The 17,995-nt window shown below is 37.6% G+C and overlaps 1 long non-coding RNA gene across 2 annotated transcripts; it reads right to left on the reverse strand.

Moving 5' to 3' along the window:
• Positions 1-14,370: 14,370 nt before the first annotated feature.
• On the reverse strand, positions 14,371-17,157 carry LOC309718416. 2 transcript variants are annotated; one of them, XR_014279967.1, is made up of 5 exons: positions 17,028-17,157; positions 15,763-15,910; positions 15,575-15,663; positions 15,097-15,404; positions 14,371-14,412 (listed from the first exon to the last, which is right to left on the reverse strand). It is a non-coding gene; the product is annotated as an uncharacterized lncRNA (long non-coding RNA). The 2 variants fall into 2 exon arrangements; XR_014279968.1 differs by lacking the exon at positions 17,028-17,157 and adding an exon at positions 16,795-16,867.
• Positions 17,158-17,995: the final 838 nt, after the last annotated feature.

A 17,995-nucleotide genomic window follows, 5' to 3' on the forward strand; every position in this document is an offset into this window, starting at 1 on the left:
TGTGTGGATGTGTCTTTTTCTAACCCATCTGCTGTAGATCATGCCTTTGACTGCAACTACACATGTTAGGACACACAAAGTAACCTCTTAAAAACACATCCACACGATCCGCACAGTTAGAGACTCTTTATTCTCCCCACTGACAATATGCAGTTCTGGCTTGGTTGGCTATCTTTGTGATCAGAAACACAGACGGACGTCCTGGTGGCTCGAAGCCAAGTTACACAACCCACACGCACGATACGAGCCTGAACCGGTTCGTCGCTTTTGTTGCATGTCACCCCTGTGGTTACTATTTGGGTTTGCTAAAACAGGAAAGCCATAAAATAAAACAAAGGGCCAGAACAGAGGAGAAACGATCAGTCTGGCGGCTGGAGCAATATATACAGTAACGTAACTAAGTCGGATATGATGGCAGAGGTGAGCAGATCTGTCTGACAGACTAAACCCATCTGGACCTGATCTTCTCTGCAGCACCACAGCCCTGCTCCACATGTTGCCTTTGATACGACTCTGCTCACAGCTGCACTTGATAAAATTGGAGGTTTTGTGGAACTTTGGTTAATGTGTGTGTGTGTGTCCATATGTGAGTATGTGTGTGTGTTTGAAAGTTTTTAATGTGTGGATTTTTGCCTCACGCTGCGTCACTTCCACATTATCTTGCAGTGAACCCTCCACACACACACACACGTGCGCGTGCAGTGCCACACATGTTTTCCATTTGGATTTTAATTTCCCTCCTTTTCCTTTCGTCTGTTTAAACAGCCGGCAAGAGGGCTGTAAAATCCTGATCTGTTTACATGATAGGCAGCCTGGTGCTTGGCTGTTTAATGCGCCGTCATAAATTATACACGAGCTCAGCGTACTGGGAATGAACACAATACTGCAACTTCAAGAAATGCCAAAAACCTGTTTCACAGGTTCAGTTTAAATCTGTGACGCCCTTTAAGTAAAAAGGACTCTTGAAGAGTGAAATGGGAAGTCTTACATTCAACCTGGAATAAAAAAAAAAATCTCCACGTGATTCATAAAGACTTTTGAAAAGTAGATCAGCCACGTATAATTGATTATTTCACTGTAACGTGATTTAAATTTAAAGAAATTATGATCTTGTCTGTGCACGCTTCATGCTGCTTTAGTCACTGTACATAAAATATTAATCAATTAATCAGTTTTTTTATGATCTGAACACACAAACTGTTAATGAATTAGTCCAATTTTACAGTATATTTTGTTGTTTAAGTGTGGCAATTTATAGACTCTTGACCTTTAGGTGGAGTTAACCCTTCAAGTAACAAGTAAGAGTGCCGGGAACCAATTTAACCCAGGGCCCAATCAGAATTTAAGTGCATAGATGATATATAAAGAAAAAGTGCTTACTCTATACATCAGTAAAATACAATGAAAACATTGCAGCCAGGTTTTCTGACCTATATAAAGATGAAACACGAACTTATAGTCTGAATAAACAGAACCACACTCAGGGTGCTTTCAATACCATTTACATATTTGCATTCCATATTTACATAGGACTTTCCCCTTCTCTGATTTCAGCTATGTGTCTATAAGAATGTATACACAGTGTTAAAACGAATAGCGCTGATCCAGCATTACAAAACAAAAGTCTGTGGAAAGAGAATCACTCTCTGCATGACAACACGACACCAGAGCGACTGGAGATGATGGGAAACTGCAAACGAGTGATTTACCAAAGGCATGGGTGGAGGTTCAGTTGAAGATGCTCATTCCTGTAGGCATAGCAGTAAAAATAAGACAAGACTGCAGTAGTGTGTTCACTGCTACTCAGATTTCAGTGCGCACACAACAGTTCACTCTGTGCCATGTATCAAGTGTAAATGGCAAGGAAGGATGAGGTGATGCTCGTGGTGAAGTATTAGCTCAAGACATCCACCAATCCAGTATTTAATGCTTATCCAGGTCTTTGTCAATCAGGTCAGGAGCCTAATCAGAGCTACCCACATTTCCCTATTGCTGTATATAAGTCTCCTGGAGAGATATTGCAATTTTTTCCAAGCCTGATAAAAAAAACAAAACCTCTCCAGTGTGATCTGGTCCTGCTTGAGGCTGTCCTCTGAGATGGACATGACTGAAGCACTTAAGAGTCAGTCTTTTTTCAAAAAGAAAGAAAGAAAGAAAGAAATCTGTTGCATATCAAAATATCTCACTATAACATAAGGAAGCTCTATCCGTCTGTCTTTCTGTTTCCTTGTCAGCAAACTAATCCTACACAATCAGAAGTTGAGAAACTAGATTTGGTTCTCAGGTATATCTGAGGCACCTGAAGGTTGTTATCAGATATTATGACATAATTGTGTTGTCTAGCAACCAAGCAACAGGCTAAAATAACCCATTTCAGCAGTTAGACACCAATACCACCTCATAAAAGCATCATATAAATTTCATTTCCAGGTAGTATGATCTAATTTAACAAATACTGAATATATTAATTTTGATATTTCCATCCATTATATAAAAAAATCTTTTATACGTGTTTTTCAACCACACTGAAATTCTCTATTCCTAATATAATCAACCTTGGTGAAGTTAATAGAATAGAATAGAATTGTCCTTTATTGTCCCTCATTGGGAAAATGCAGGTGTTCCGGCAGCAAAGTGACAGGAAGATGGAGCACACAGATTCGCACAAAAGTAGAGAATATCAAACTGTACGGTTATTAAAGACAGCAGGCTCACATTGAAAGAAATGTGCAACTGAGTAAGATTTTTTTTAATGTAGAAAAAGTGCATTTAAAATGATTTGCGCTTAAAAAACAAACAAACAACCGACTATTTACAGAAAATGGGAAAACTGTGCAAATAACAGCAGGGATATAAACAACTTGTTGTTGTACTAAATCCTCTTTTCTTAAATGAAATGATCACAATAAGCAACATTGGTGAAGTTAAACATTAAGGGAAACCTAAACTTAGTTTTAAAAGTTTTAAAATGACAGGAAACACACAATATTACCTTTGGACAAGTTCACAATTTACTCATGAAAGAAACAGAATGTTTATTTTTTCTTACATTAACTATTGTTAACAGTTTTTTAAAAAATAACGTTGCAAAAAACTTTATTCAGCTGCTAAGAATATATTTATTCTGGAGCTTTGAGATACTCTGCTTTCTCCCAACCTGCATCTTCTTTTAAAACTATTATCTTCCTGAATGCTTGAAATCTGGAATACATCTCTAGTCTGTCTCATGTGATATCAAAAGGTGGATTTTGAGAATCTGTCAAAAACAGAGAGTTTGTAGTCCTTTTGTTTCTTTTAAATATGAAGATTTAAGAGGGCCATTTAGGTGTCTTTGATATTTCAGTATGATTCACACACATTCATACTCCAGTGGCTGCATCAGAGAGCAACTCGAGTAGACGGGATCAACCCACAAACCTTCCAATTAGTAGGTGACCTGATCTACCACCTGAGCTGAGCTTTGGGTTATCATGTGGGAACTGTGAGTAGGTTGTATATTAGTATCATTTGTTCCTTGATGATGTTTTTTTGTGTATTTTTATTACAGTTTGACCCACCCAGAGACTGCAGATGGAAATTAGCAAATATCTAAATCTGGTTCAGTGAGTCGCTTAGGAGACTAATTTTTGTACATGGCCACTGAAAAATAAATAAATACTAATGCAAATTCAGGATACCAATTTTTTTCCCTTTACACTTTACAGGGGTTGACAGTGTCTGATGAATGAAGTTATATGTTGACCTGGACCCGTATATATATATATTAGTGCTAAACAAATTTATTAAACCACCTGTCATAAAAACAAGAAAACACAAATATCTTATAAAGCTCTCAAAATCTTATTTAAAACTAAAAATTATTATTAAATATTGCTATTTATTATACAACTTTATTAATATTATAATTTGTGTAACAAATCAGGATACTTTTATATTAAAGATATTTGTATTATTAAGCTATATGGAATTTTGTAATATATTGTATTATTTTATTTTAGTACATTAACTTGTTTATTATTGTTCTCAGAGCAACTGTGATCACATAATTTCCTCTGGGACTAACAAAGTATTCTGACTCTGAAATGAGAAACTGAATTCACATTTTTATACACAAATTTGAGGTGACACACTGGAAATGAGTCAATCCAAGTAAATAACTGTAATTTGACTGTAATAACGTGTGTTGCTGTTTTTTTCTGCCTTTTTGTAAAATAGTACATTTGAACATTCATGGATAACAACAATAATCACATTTTAGTATTAAACCTGTGATTTTGATTAAAGAGATTGTACATACTTGTGGATTAATATTACAGAAACACAAATAATGATTTGGGTAATTACCAGTACTGTTAATTTAGGTAAGATGCTGCATAAACCTTACATTGGATGTATTGTGCAGAGGTGGGACCAAGTCATTGTTTTGCAAGTCTCAAGTAAGTCTCAAGTCTTTATCCTCAAGTCTCAAGTCAAGTCTCAAGTAATGTCAGGCAAGTCAGAGTCGAGTCTCAAGTCACTGGTGTAAAAGTCCGAGTCAAGTCACAAGTCTGAAACTTTGAATTTCAAGTCCTTTCGAGTCTTTAAAAAAAACAAACGAAAAAATAATGTTGCAGTTATGCTAAATGTAAATATTAGACCATGTAATTTTAAAATCTGTGTTTTTCTCAACACATACAAAATAGTGAACTTAGAAAATATACACAAATTGTGAAATTGCACCTCTTTAAAATGCAGCTCAATTAAACCTAGCTCCAAGAATAATTTTCACCGACAGTTCTGAGATACGCTGCATGTTATTCTTGGATGCGGTTGTAGGACCAGCTTTAAAATCGCATGACAAAAATATCATACACATTAAAAAAACTGTATCACCAACGTAGCCTGGACAACATTTGCTAGTTAGATGAAGTCAGCTATCTCATCGTAGCATATTTATATGCATATTTATAATTATACGCTTCTTGGAGTGAGTGCACACACTCATGAAGTTTAGTAACTTCAGGTCACTGCAACAAGCCCAGGTACAGTTTACCGACGGATGGGTACAGGACCTTGAAATGCACCGTGTAGAAAGAAAGACCATCGTACGTATCATAAGTTTACCAGTCTCACAAATCGTCTTCATAAATACACATTCCTTAACCGTTTATTAATAGGACCTTTGAGCTCAACGGTAATTAATTAGTAGTGGAAATAATTTCTGGTAGCATCACAGAAATGTAGCAGTGACAATAATACTGTATGCTGTAATCGTACTGGGCAATTAGTGATACAAAAACCCTGTTTTATCCTGTGAATAAAAGTATATGTTTTTGTCAATGTACCATAATAACAGAAGCGAAACGCAATATTGTGTCAGGATAATTTACTATTTATGCACAATAAATAAAGGAGCATAGCGCACAATTTCTGTTCAGCGCCAGACTTGCTTGTAACCTATATCACCAATTATGTTATGAAAATGACGCATTAACTACAACAGCAGACTGACCTTTGTGTAAATGCTTGGAGCAGACTAACCTGTGAGCTGGAGTGTTCTAGGACGTTATATTTGATCTTTGAATGGCTGCAATCCAGTCGCGTCTTTGTTACTTCGGAAACATGGCTCGAACAATTTCTCTTCAACGACGTAATCCGATAACAACCGATCTCTTTACCCGTCGGCTTCCCGTGGCTGTCATGCGACCGGCTATTGTAGTTAATAATACAACAGCTTCTTGACATTTTTGTGTTTCTTTTTATCGCTGTGTGACTGATTTTAATTGAAAGCCTGCGTGCGCTAGTACCGCTTGCCACGAGTTCCCAGAATCCTTTGCGGTTCTACCCGTGAATGACGTCACATTTTCAATCTCCATATAATATGCATGTTAAATTTTATATTTGGGGTAAAATATCAAGTCTTTTCAAGTAAACCGGTTCAAGTCCAATTCAAGTCCCAAGTCATTGGTGTAAAAGTCCAAGTCAAGTCACAAGTCTTAGAACATTTTTTCAAGTCAAGTCTAAAGTCATAAAATTAATGACTCGAGTCTGACTCGAGTCCAAGTCATGTGACTCGAGTCCACACCTCTGGTATTGTGTGATGGTGTAATAAATTCGTTAAGCACTGTAAACACAGTGAATTGCATACTTTTCTTCTGTTTATTTAAAAAACCATCTACCACTCCGGATTTTTTATTTTTTTTTTACTTTTCCCAGTGTGGTTAAACACGTCAGCTTGCCAACACCTGAAACACACCAAATAATACAGCAGCATGCGCATGTACTAGTGAAAATGATTAAAATGATTAATTAAAACTAATGAAATCAATTCACAAACTTTAGCTTTGTAGATCCAAGATACCTCTCGCTCAAACATCCATTGTCAGTATATGTGTACCTGTGGTTTCAGCTTTCCACATCACACTTGCGTAAGTTGCATATTGGATCGCAACTGGCTTCCAAACTAGTTGCTACATCTCAAAATCCTGTTTGTATATGGGCACTCCTTAGACTGAGATTGAACTTGAGCAAGAGGGTGATACAAGTGATCCAGGCGGATGCCAAAACAGACTTCCAGAGTCACAATAAAAAAGCATGTTTTTGATTGGAAAGGTGAAATCTGATAAATATGTAAAAGATTTTATATTTGCTCTTGAAGAAAAATGGAAAATGACAAAAAAAAAAGGGTTGTGTTAACTGAGAAGGCATCAAGAGTGAAGTTCTGAAAGGGTACAGTGAAACAAGCAAAGCAAATACATTTCTGTATGTTTGCGTCATGGCTCTTCACTGGCAGCAGTTTATGTTGACTCTACAGATTAGAGATGGTTTTGATCTTTCAGTTGATCCTGACAAATATTGAACCAGTGAACAGATTCAGACATCTGCCCAAAGACTTTGGCCTCCTACCTGTTTTGGAACATATATACAGTATTATATCCTTTGCTCTTCTTCATGCAGAACCTCATCCCAAAGTGTGCACAGGATGACTGGATTTGGCACAAAGGGAGTTGCGTTTTTCCAGAGAAGGAGCTGACCGGTGCCTAGAACTTCCACAGCCAGAATACAGAGAAAGTGGCACACAGGCGGGGTCGGTGGTATTCAAATTACGCCCTTGGTTGTCTATTAAAAACAGAAGAGTCAAAACAAAACAAAAGGCCTCCGTAGGACAGCTTGGCCAGAACCCTCACGCAAATCATCTGCTGTTGACACACACCACCTCCTGACCATGAATACACTCTTTAACACCCTCTCCTGACACACACACACACACACACACACACACACACACACACACACACACACACACACACACACACACACACAATGACACTAACCAAACTAACCCGATGTATGCATATGCACACATTCAAATGACACACAGCCCAACAAAACACATATGTTTGCATATAAGATCGCGCACAAAGACACACACACTGCGCCAAAGCTCTTCTTGTGGTAAGTGGGATGAGAGTGGGATCACTCCATTTGTCATCCCACACAAAGCTGCTTGTTCAGTCATTATCTGGGAGAGCCTCTTCTCTCCTCTACAGGCAAGATGACCGGGTCACAGTTAAAATAGCCACTTCTGCCTCCTCGCTCCTCTCACTCTCTCGCTCTACCCCACTCTCTCTCCCTCCTCTTTTATAAACAAAGCTCAAGCATTTGTTTTAGCTACTAAAATCAGAAAGAAATTGGGCATTTGCAAACCAAATGAGGCCTGTATGGCAGGTTCTTGTACCCCATCGAAAGCAGAGGCTAATTGTGTGCTTGCCCACTCTAAACAAATGACTGGGACACAGAGAGGGAGAGACTTTAGAAGTGAATGAAGGGAAGGGCATTTGTTAGGGAAAGCATGAGGCCAGTGAGCTCATGCGCCATCTTCACTGTCGCCGTCTAATCGCTGTTGCCGTCTAATCACTGGAGTGGAACTCAAGGTATCATTGAGGGCATTGGACCCACTCCCTTGAATCTTCCTGAGGATATCTGAGGCATGTGGCAGTAGAAATGAACGCTTCATACCAGGGATGTCAAACTCTTTTTACATTGAGAACCACATTCAGCCCAAGTGGGCTGCACCAGTGAAATCACTGTAACAAAAACCAAACAAACAGAAGAGACATTTCTATAGCAGATAGTTGAAAAACGCGAACTTTTGTGTCATTTAATTGTTCATTCATTTCTTAATTACTTTGGTGTAATAAAATGGTATGGGAGAGAAGGGGGGCGTCTTTATCACAAGAAAAAGCTGCAATTGAACTAAAGTTAAAAACCTTTATGCGCTCCTTCACATTTTCCAAAGCCATCAGATGGCTGGACTGGAGTCTTTGCCAGGCCAATTCTGGCCCCTGGACCTTAAGTTTGATACCCCTGCTTTAGAAGACCTGCTTAAATATATTTATAGAGGTCTAGATTTACCAAGTATGGATACCTCTTTTTTATGTTCACTGCACAGGATACAGACTTTCAAACATCCGCTACTGATCCACTGATGACCTTTAGATTTTTATCAACGCTCATGAGTGAATTAGAGATTCTTTTGATACTAGTCCCAGAAATCATGATTAATCCTGTCATGATACATTGATTAATGTACTTACATCAAGATAGAATACAAATAGAATAGAATATAAAATGAATAGAATGCAAATAGAATACAAAATGACAAGTAAAGGCAAAGAGGTTGTGTTTTGCATTTTTATCATATGTATCCCTTAAGTTTTTCCACTAATTTGTGCCTTCCTTCCCTTAATCTGATTCTGCAGTCCCAGTCTAGAGATTTGCTGACGTCTTTGAGTACTTATATTGAGGTGATGACTGTTATCATCGCACTGATAAATTCAAAAACTGAAGTGAAAAACTAGCTGAACACGCACAGCGGGTACACACAGCGGCCGATCACAATAGCTGGGGGCTGTTATGGCGCAGATTTAAACCAGCACTATAAATGTAATATATATAAATAAGAAGACATCCTATCTAGTTTTGGGGTTAAGGTCAAACCATTTTTGGTAAAGCTTATAGTTAGAGCTAAATCAACTGACTTATCTATTATGCCTCTTTTTCAATAGTACATACTTGGGTCAGATCGAATCTACCCGTAATAATGGGTTTTATTACTTATGGGTTTCCAAGTAAGGTGAGTTGAACCAAAAATGTAACGTTAACAGACTGCATGTCATTAATTGGCCAGGAAGTGATGTCACTGGATGAGTCATGAGAGCAACTCCTTCACAAGAATAAAGCCTGTGATTTTTGAAACTGAGGGAAATGGCAACACGCAAACCAACATCGTGGTCTGGAGTGTTTTGTCTTGCCAACTTCACTCTTTTCCGGTGCTCTTCTTTTACCCTGAGTCTGACAGAAAGCCATGGACCGAGCAGCAGGTATACCATCGCTTCGTTGTGCTGTGTTTGTGTTGTATACAAATAATGTGAACATACTTTCTGGCAGTCTTTCTATAATGACCCCACCCACATTGAGGTGATACTTAGTTGTAATGGAAAATGATGGAAACCGGGTAGAGTAGATTTGAGTCGAATCGAGCCAAGTAGGGTGTTGGGGGACTTCCCCTGCTGCACTGAGCATTTCTTCTCCACACTACTCTTTTCACTTTCCGTGTTTTACTTCTAACATAATTTGTGATGTGTCCTTATCTCCTCATGCTTTCTATTTTTCTTATATTTCCCTTCACCCCGTAACCAATCACAGCACATAGCTGCCCCTCTCTGGTTGCATCTTCCTGTTAAAAGGCAGTTCTTCCTTCCTACTTTCGCCAAGTGCACGATATGGAGGTTTCTACATTAGAGTACCTTGAGGAAACTGTTCTTGTGAGTTGATGCCATATAATTTAAATTAAACTGAACTGTATTTAAAAAACCGCCAGTGTTTCTTTTAAGAAAAAATGCAGCGTTCTATTATACAGGACATGTGTTTTTCTGTATTTTTACTTTTTTCTCCAGTAACCTGTGGTTAACATTAGGTAGAAGCAATTTGTCTCACTCATCACTTTCATCATTACTCAACACTTTGTGGTGTCTTGTGTCTATAACCTCAAATGCAAATCTCTCATAAAGTAATAATAAAATGCTAATCATCCTGTTTATTTGGGGATACTGGATGATTAGCATATTCAAAATACAGTGTTAAATAAAATACTATAGTGCAGAAAAGACACCAACAGAAAACATGGATCTTTATTAATACAATGTATAGTTTAACTATAGATGTTGTGTTGTGTATTAAAAAGGTTTAGTTTTGACTGGTGTGTGACCTCTTAACTATTACTTGATGGGCTGTTAGGATCTTTGCATTGAGGTGAGTTAAGGTAAGGAAAAAAGGAGCATATTGCCTTGTGCTTCTTCTTGTTTTGCTGTGTTTGTAGAACTAATAGAGCACTAAAAATGTTAATGATTACAACCCCAGTTTTTGAAAAGGTTGGGATTCTCTGTAAAGAGTAGATCAAAATAGAATGCAGTGATTTGCACTGAACCATATTTTTTATCCACATAAGAACATGAAAAACATCAAATATTTAAATTTTTACTATTTCATGAAAAATAACAGCTCAAATATAATTTGATGGCAGCAACATGCTTCACAAAAGTTGGGATGCTCTTGATCTTTGGGCCCTTGGGCAACATTGCATTAAAAACAGGGATGATTCTGTCATGCAAATCACTGAAGAAGTCATATGTGAACATGATCCTGAAATTCTGCTGGTGTCTTCTGTGGGCCAAAGCTGGACAGAGGAGAGTGGGAAACTGTTTTGTGATCAGATGAATCGAAATTTGAAATTCTCTTGGGAAAACATGGACGCTGCATCCTCTAGGCTAAAGAGGACAGGGACCATCTGGTTTGCAGCACTCAGTTCAAAAGTCTGCAGTTCAAAAGTCTCTGATGCTATGGCGATATAATAGTGAAAAGAACTGGCAGCTTCCACATCTGGAAAGGCATCAATGCTGAACGGTATACAGAGGCTTTAGACAACGTATCCTAAAAGATGACATCTTTTTCTTGGAAGACCTTGCATACCTCAGCAAGACAATGCTAAACTGCATGTTCCATCTATTTTACAACAGCATGACTTTGTAGTAGAAGAGTTCAGATGCTGAACTGGATTGCTTGCGGCCCACTCCTTCCAACAACTAAAAGAAATTGGCAGATCATAAAATGGAAAATATGATAAAGAAGACCCAGGGAATGGGATGACATTGCTCTAAAGGGGGGCAGCCGCTGGTCTCCACAGTTCCGAGACACTTACAGAGTGGTAAAGAGGAGGGGATACTACACAGGTGTAAATGTGGCAGTACTCCAACTTTTGAGACATGTTGCTGTCACCGAATTCAATTCAATACTTTAAAAAGAAAGATTTGATGTGTAAATAAAGTATGTGTTTATGAGATTATTTATTAATTAATTTTTTACATTTTTCACCACATCACAACTTTGCAGAACTGGGATTGTACCTCTTTTTTGTAGGAACTTATCACACAGTATGGACAAGTTATTGATCTAAATTTTAGATTACGTTTCAGGTACACTCAATAAGGCCAACACTGCACTTGATTCTGAACAACTGAATCTGCACTAAAAAAATGATGACATTAAGCCTTGAAGCATTTGAGAAGAACAGAAGAGAAGATGGGGGAACTGGGGCCATGAAAGTGTAGCAATGTGCATAATTCAGTGCACCGTAGAGAGGTTTAAGAATGGAAAACAATAAAAAACAAAACATTATGCAGCAAACAGATAACTAGCCAAGATTCTAAAAACATGCTGTAAATTTCAGAAATTACACACACTCAGGATGATTTTCTTTAGTGGAAATTTACCATATATTCAAAGGCAGTAACTGTGATTAACTGTAGCTCCAGAAGCCAGTCGCATACAGCCAAAACGAATAAATTAATATAAACAGCCTAAATGAAAAGGTCCAACCATTAGGTTGATGCACACTCTTAGAAGGGATGTGTTAAAATTGACACATCATGTGTTAAATTTTAACACATGTGCTGCATCAGATTAGGGACAACACATGATGTGTCAGTTTTAACACAATTAATGTGTCTGCTCCTTTAACACATCTTCTGTGTTAAAAAATGTAAACACAAAGATGTGTTATTTTGACACAAAGATGTGTTAAAATGTGTACATTTCAATTTTTTTTAAAAAAGGAGAAAAAAGATGGGTATATATTATACATTTATTGAATTCCATTTTTTATTTGGCATATTATAAATCATTACAAACTGAATGAACAACAGCTGTCAGAATCTTTTCAATTAAAATGTTTTAAATTCAATTTTAGCCAAAGCTATATCACAATTTTTACTTTACAAAATCAAACAAAATTCATATCTGACTAGCTTTCTATCTCTCTAGATCATTAAAATGTCAAAAAAATTTGAGGGCAATATATATGATTGCCCTTTTTTCAATTTTTTCAATATATATATAATGTTCTGATATAATCCAGACAATACATGAATTAAAATTTTTAAAGGTAACAATTGTCATCTTCAACAAATTGTCAACATTTAACAAATGTGCAGTTGCATGCAAACAGAAAAACATACATTTTGGCGAATATAGCATCCAGGTTATACAATTTTGTACCTTGGGTTTAAATACGAAAATCAAAAATTTCAGCCAATCAGTTCATATTGTCTGACCTTTCCACTGCATAGGCATAAAAATGGTCAGTCCTGATAAGCAGTGTATTTGACAAAGATGCCAAATGAGGTTTCTCACCTCTGTGAACAGAGACTCTCTACATTTTGGACAGGTGAACATTTTACTTGCATCCTTTAATCTGTGCAATCAGCTCCAGTACTTTGGTTTTCCTTTGGGTGGACAGCGGCAGGTCATAGACAAACTCAAAGAAGGTGAAGACGGAGCCAAGTGGTGCTGGATAGGACAAGTTACATACCCAGTACAGTTTGAAAAGCTTATCCACAGCACACGTCAGGCCATCATTCAGAGAAATGGTTACTCTGTCATTCTTAGCAACAATGATGTACTGCCTGGTTGCCCTCTTTAGATCACCGATGCATATCAGCTGGGGTTGGTGTGTTGTGGATGATGCTTCAGGATCACTGCAAAGCGATGCAATACTTGTTCCAGGCTTGGAGATGGGGAAGATAAAGATAGTATTCAGTGAGGTGTAGACAAATGCTTTCCTCAGGTAAATACCGTGAGAACTTTACTGAATACATACCAGTGCAAAAAAGGCTGCAACGACTGGCACCAACTGGTGGGAGTAGGTGTGTTAACACATGGCGGGGGGGTTCTTGTTTCCAGGGCAGCTACTGATTTGAGCTTCGGAATGATACTGGCTTCTAGGGCTGCCACGATTTGTCGACTAGTCACGATTACGTCGACTATCAAAATCGTCGACGACTGATTTAATAGTCGACGTGTCGTTTGAGGCTTTGTAAGATCGCAAAAGACGCAGGAATAATAGCAGGATTTAAGAGTGTAATAACGGACTGAAACAGAAGATGGCAGCACAGCATGTACAAGGATGCCAGCTGCCGTTAAACCCCGAAGAAGAAGAAGAAGCAGCTGTGTCCCAGAATTCATAGCGCGGCCCAGCTTAGTTTCCAACAATGGCGGTAGCTAGTTAGTTTTAATATTACTCTTATTATTCTTTCTGGGTCACAAAATAAACGTTTAACATATTTTCAGGCGAGAATGTAGCTGTGTAAACCTCAAATATCTGCTCAGTTTATCAGGACACCACATATTTTCAAAAGCGCTCCGACGTTTTCGGAGACGTCTGTTACCCACTAGCTCGATAGCTAGCCGGGGGCTAGGTCACTAGCGCCGTGAGAACACCGGACTCCCGGCAAATTGTTTTCAAACCCACCGCCGTCTTTCGCGACTCAGGTTAAATATATATGAGTCACTTAGATAAATTAAAAATGTTGTTGTTTGGCTTTTTTTTTTTTTTTTTTTTTTTTTAGTATTTTATTTGTTCCTGAGTAAATCGGTTTGGCTGAGATTAAAGTTATAGTTTTTACACAGCTGAATAAACGTCAAGCAGACAGCTGATCATCAGAAGTGTGAGATGCTGGAGAATATACTCCGGTGTCCTGTTATATTTTAGATAGCAAGGAGTTTATTAAACTTTACCGAAACAATCTGCAAATTTCATTAAAATTGAATAAACTATCATCTTGTCTTTATTTTTAGTTAGCACCTTAAAAGCTTAAAGCTGTAAGCTAATGATAGTTATATAAGAGCAGATGCTGCTGGTGCAATAAGCTGTAGTTTTACGTCCAGTGGATGATGATCTGATTAGTCGACTAATCGCATAAATAATCGGTGACTAGTCGACTATCAAAATAATCGTTTGTGGCAGCCCTACTGGCTTCCTTTCGCAAAAAGAGGTCCACCTTTCCTCCTGTAAGATTGCCAAACTCCAAGTCCAGCCTACGGAAATAAAAGAAGTGTTTACGTTTAAAATGAAGCATTAAATACATTAAATCAAAAGTACATTCTGTCCATTTGGTAGCTGAAAGGCTAAAATCAAACTTTATAGTATCACATTTCTATTACCCATTCCACATCAAGCTTACCTACACAGTGAAACAACAATTTACTTGGAGTGGTATTTGAATACAAGTCCATTATTCCTTAATTTTAGCTATGATTTGGGTCCCATCAGACCCTGAGAAAAAATTAGGACTTTTTAGCTGATGTTCAACTTTCTAGCAGACAATTTCTTATGTTGTCTGTCTGCGGTTTGTCCTGTAGAGCTTTTTTGTTGAAAATAGTGCTGCTGAAAGCAGTTTCATACAGATTTAGGTGATTTTTTTTGTAGGGTTTTCACTTCCACGAGCAGCACTTTCTGCATTGTCATTTGATGTCCCTACTATTAGATAGTCATTTGGTGGTACGACTAAGATTTTGGACCATGTGAAAAGTGATGCTCATTGTAATCAGTGCGCAGGGAGTAATGATCAAACTCTGAAGTTATAAAACTTTCAAAATATTCACTAGGAGCTCATAAACATACCTCCAAATGTATCGACTCCTGTTACATACTTTGTATGCAAAACACAACTGAGTGGAGAAGGAGTACATAAACCATTACCAGAGAACCAAGCAACTTACCAGACTTGGCATGTCCAAAAACCGTGGGTACTCTCCGAATATTCCAGGCTCTGAGACTGGTGTATGTTTCCTCCATGCCTGACATGATAATTGGAAGGTTCTCAGCTGAGGGCCGCAATAACTTGGGTGACCCACTCATCTGTGCTGCTGGTATTCCCATCCTCTCGCCTGAGCTTCTTGTCTTCACCACAGTCATCTGTCACTTTTCGCTTCTTATAACGTCTCTGCCCCTGGTCGAGATTCCGTCTAAGGTTGCGCAGTTTAGTCTCTAGGAATCCACAATGAGAGACTGGATCATAATAATGCTCCTGAGGAAGAAAGGACAGAGGTATATGGGTAACAGCTGAGCAATTTTAACTGAGAAAAAAAGCTCTAATAAATAATTAGATAAAGGTTAAACGATACACAGTAAGTGGGAACAAGTGCAATTTACAGTATGTAGTGGAATTTACATTATTAAAATGCTAAATTTACTTACAAATCCTTCCCCCTGTCCTGCCACTTAAGGGTGGAAAAGTGGTGAGGATGCTTTTTGCTACAGTTAGCTTCTCTGCACTAAGAGGGTAACTGGAAAACAAACTTTTTTACTTCTGTGCACTTCAACATTTTTAAAGGAAAACATTCATTGCAAAATTTTAACAAAGTACAGTAAAGTGCTATACTTACTAACCACACCTCTCCACCAAATCCCCAATGCAAGTCTTCACAAGGAGCCTCCTCGATGGCACCGACAGGTTTCATACTCCTTAAGAATCTGTGGGGCTTTCCTGAGTGACTTCAGGGGTTGACTTTGTTCTTCTGTGGTAATGGTAGACTGTGTAAAGGCAACACCAGACACTTTACCTCTCTGCAATAATCTTCAAAGTCATGACAGCAAATTTCCACAGAGCATAAAAGCACGAGTTTACTCAAAAAGCTGCAGCAGAAGAAGGCGGTTTCTTAACTACGTGATTATAACGCAATGACTAAAAGAAATTCTGAATAATAAATAAATTGATTTTATCTTCTAGTTGCTATTTGGTGAATAAATCTGATCCTGACTAATAGTGATGTCTGATGTCTGTGGCACTGCTGACAATAAGAATTTTTTTTTTTACAAATTTCTTTCTCATCTATAAAAGTGGTTACAAGGACTTTGACAGATTCTAAGTTGTCATATGTGTGCTGAAAAAATGAAACACATGGCTAAATAAGTAAGATAATTTGCATGGTCAAGTTGCTGTTGTTTGGTTTTTTAAATAACACTGACTATTACTTCCTCAGAAGTTCTGCATAAAAAAGAAACTATATCAGAGCATGTTTCCAGCAATAAGCCTTAAAAAAGAATGTGCACATACTTTAGTTAATCATACTAGATGCAAAAACTGCTTTAACTGCTTGAAAAAATAATTATCTCTGTCAATATGAGGTATATTTCATGTTAAAGTTACTCAGTCTTTATTCCTATTCTCTGCTAGTAAACGAATGGTCGCGGTGATAACTACATTTGCTATATTCAGAGCTAACGACAATATTGTCATTTTACTCAACACTGCTACGGTTAGGTGCTGACTCTGGCGTTGCTCATAGACAACATAATGCCTGTCGGAGCCGCTAGCCAACTACCACACTGGTTCTAAGAGCAATTTCTGAATACTCTAATACATAAATAAAGTAAATAGATAAATACATGAATAAAGTAATACATAAAAATACTACCAAAACACATTAACTCTAATGGAGTATGGCACGAAATCCAAGAACTAATAATAAAATTAAGAGTAGGATATGTTAGCAAGACTGTTACATTAAGGTTAGTTAGGTATAGTTAAGCAGTAATTAACTTAAACTCTAAACTCCTACATAACTCCTATATTTTATATAAATTCACATTCTTCCAGAAACCCGGCATATTTTCAGTACATTAAGATAAACTGGTAAATGATACTTACTGTAAGGTCTGACAACATACTAGGCGACGTAACCTCCATCTTTGTCTCCTTTGTCTCAGTGGCGCGAAAGATAGCGCCCCCTTCCCGCCGCCGGTATGTCATGTTGCTGGGCAGAATTTGTTTCAATTTTAAGCATGTGTATTCTTACTCATTTCATTTTCTACTTTTGCTTCAATTATATTCACATGTTACGGTCAAAATTAAGCCTGTTCTTTGTGGATACTTATGCTTATAGTATAGCCATGGCCATTAATTGGTATGCCATACATATTGAGAAATAAAAAATTAATCCTCTTTCAGAATTTTAGTACACCATACACACCTTGGTCCACATTACATTATAAAATGTTTTATTTGTTGAAAGTAATGAGGAAAGGATTAAGGAAAACAAACAATAACTAAACATTTTATTTATTCAGTTAATATAGTTATAATACATTGTTAATCTACAATTTATTTCACTAAACACAGGGCTAGCATCAAATTACTGAGCTGCTAATTTTAGGTCCTGTTGTTAGATTCTGAAAATAACACACAAAATGTGTTAAACTGTGCAACACATCAAGTGTGTTAAGCGTTTTACACATTTTTTCAATGTTTACACATTTTCTTACACATGTTATGTTAAAATTTACACAAAATGTGTTAATAGTGTAACAACACATTTTTTGTGTCATTTTTTAACACATCCTTTCTAAGAGTGCAGCACAAAATTTTCCTGTGAATTCCAAACAGTGTGGCTGAGTTGCACTTCAAGGAAATCCTGGTTGTTCATTTTAGAGGGACCGGGGGTGGGGTGAGGGTGTGGGTCACAGGCAGCAAAGGTTAACACAAATGTGAACCAACACTTATAAAAGACAAAATGCGTTTAAGCACCCACACAAATGTGTAGCTGCCATGCAAGCCTTTGTAACCGTACCACCCACTCCACAGCACCTGTGTGTCTGTGCATGTGTGAGACCTGCAAA

The sequence above is a fragment of the Aulonocara stuartgranti genome (assembly GCF_965226115.1).
Source record: "Aulonocara stuartgranti genome assembly, chromosome: 12".
Lineage (NCBI taxonomy): Eukaryota > Metazoa > Chordata > Actinopteri > Cichliformes > Cichlidae > Aulonocara > Aulonocara stuartgranti.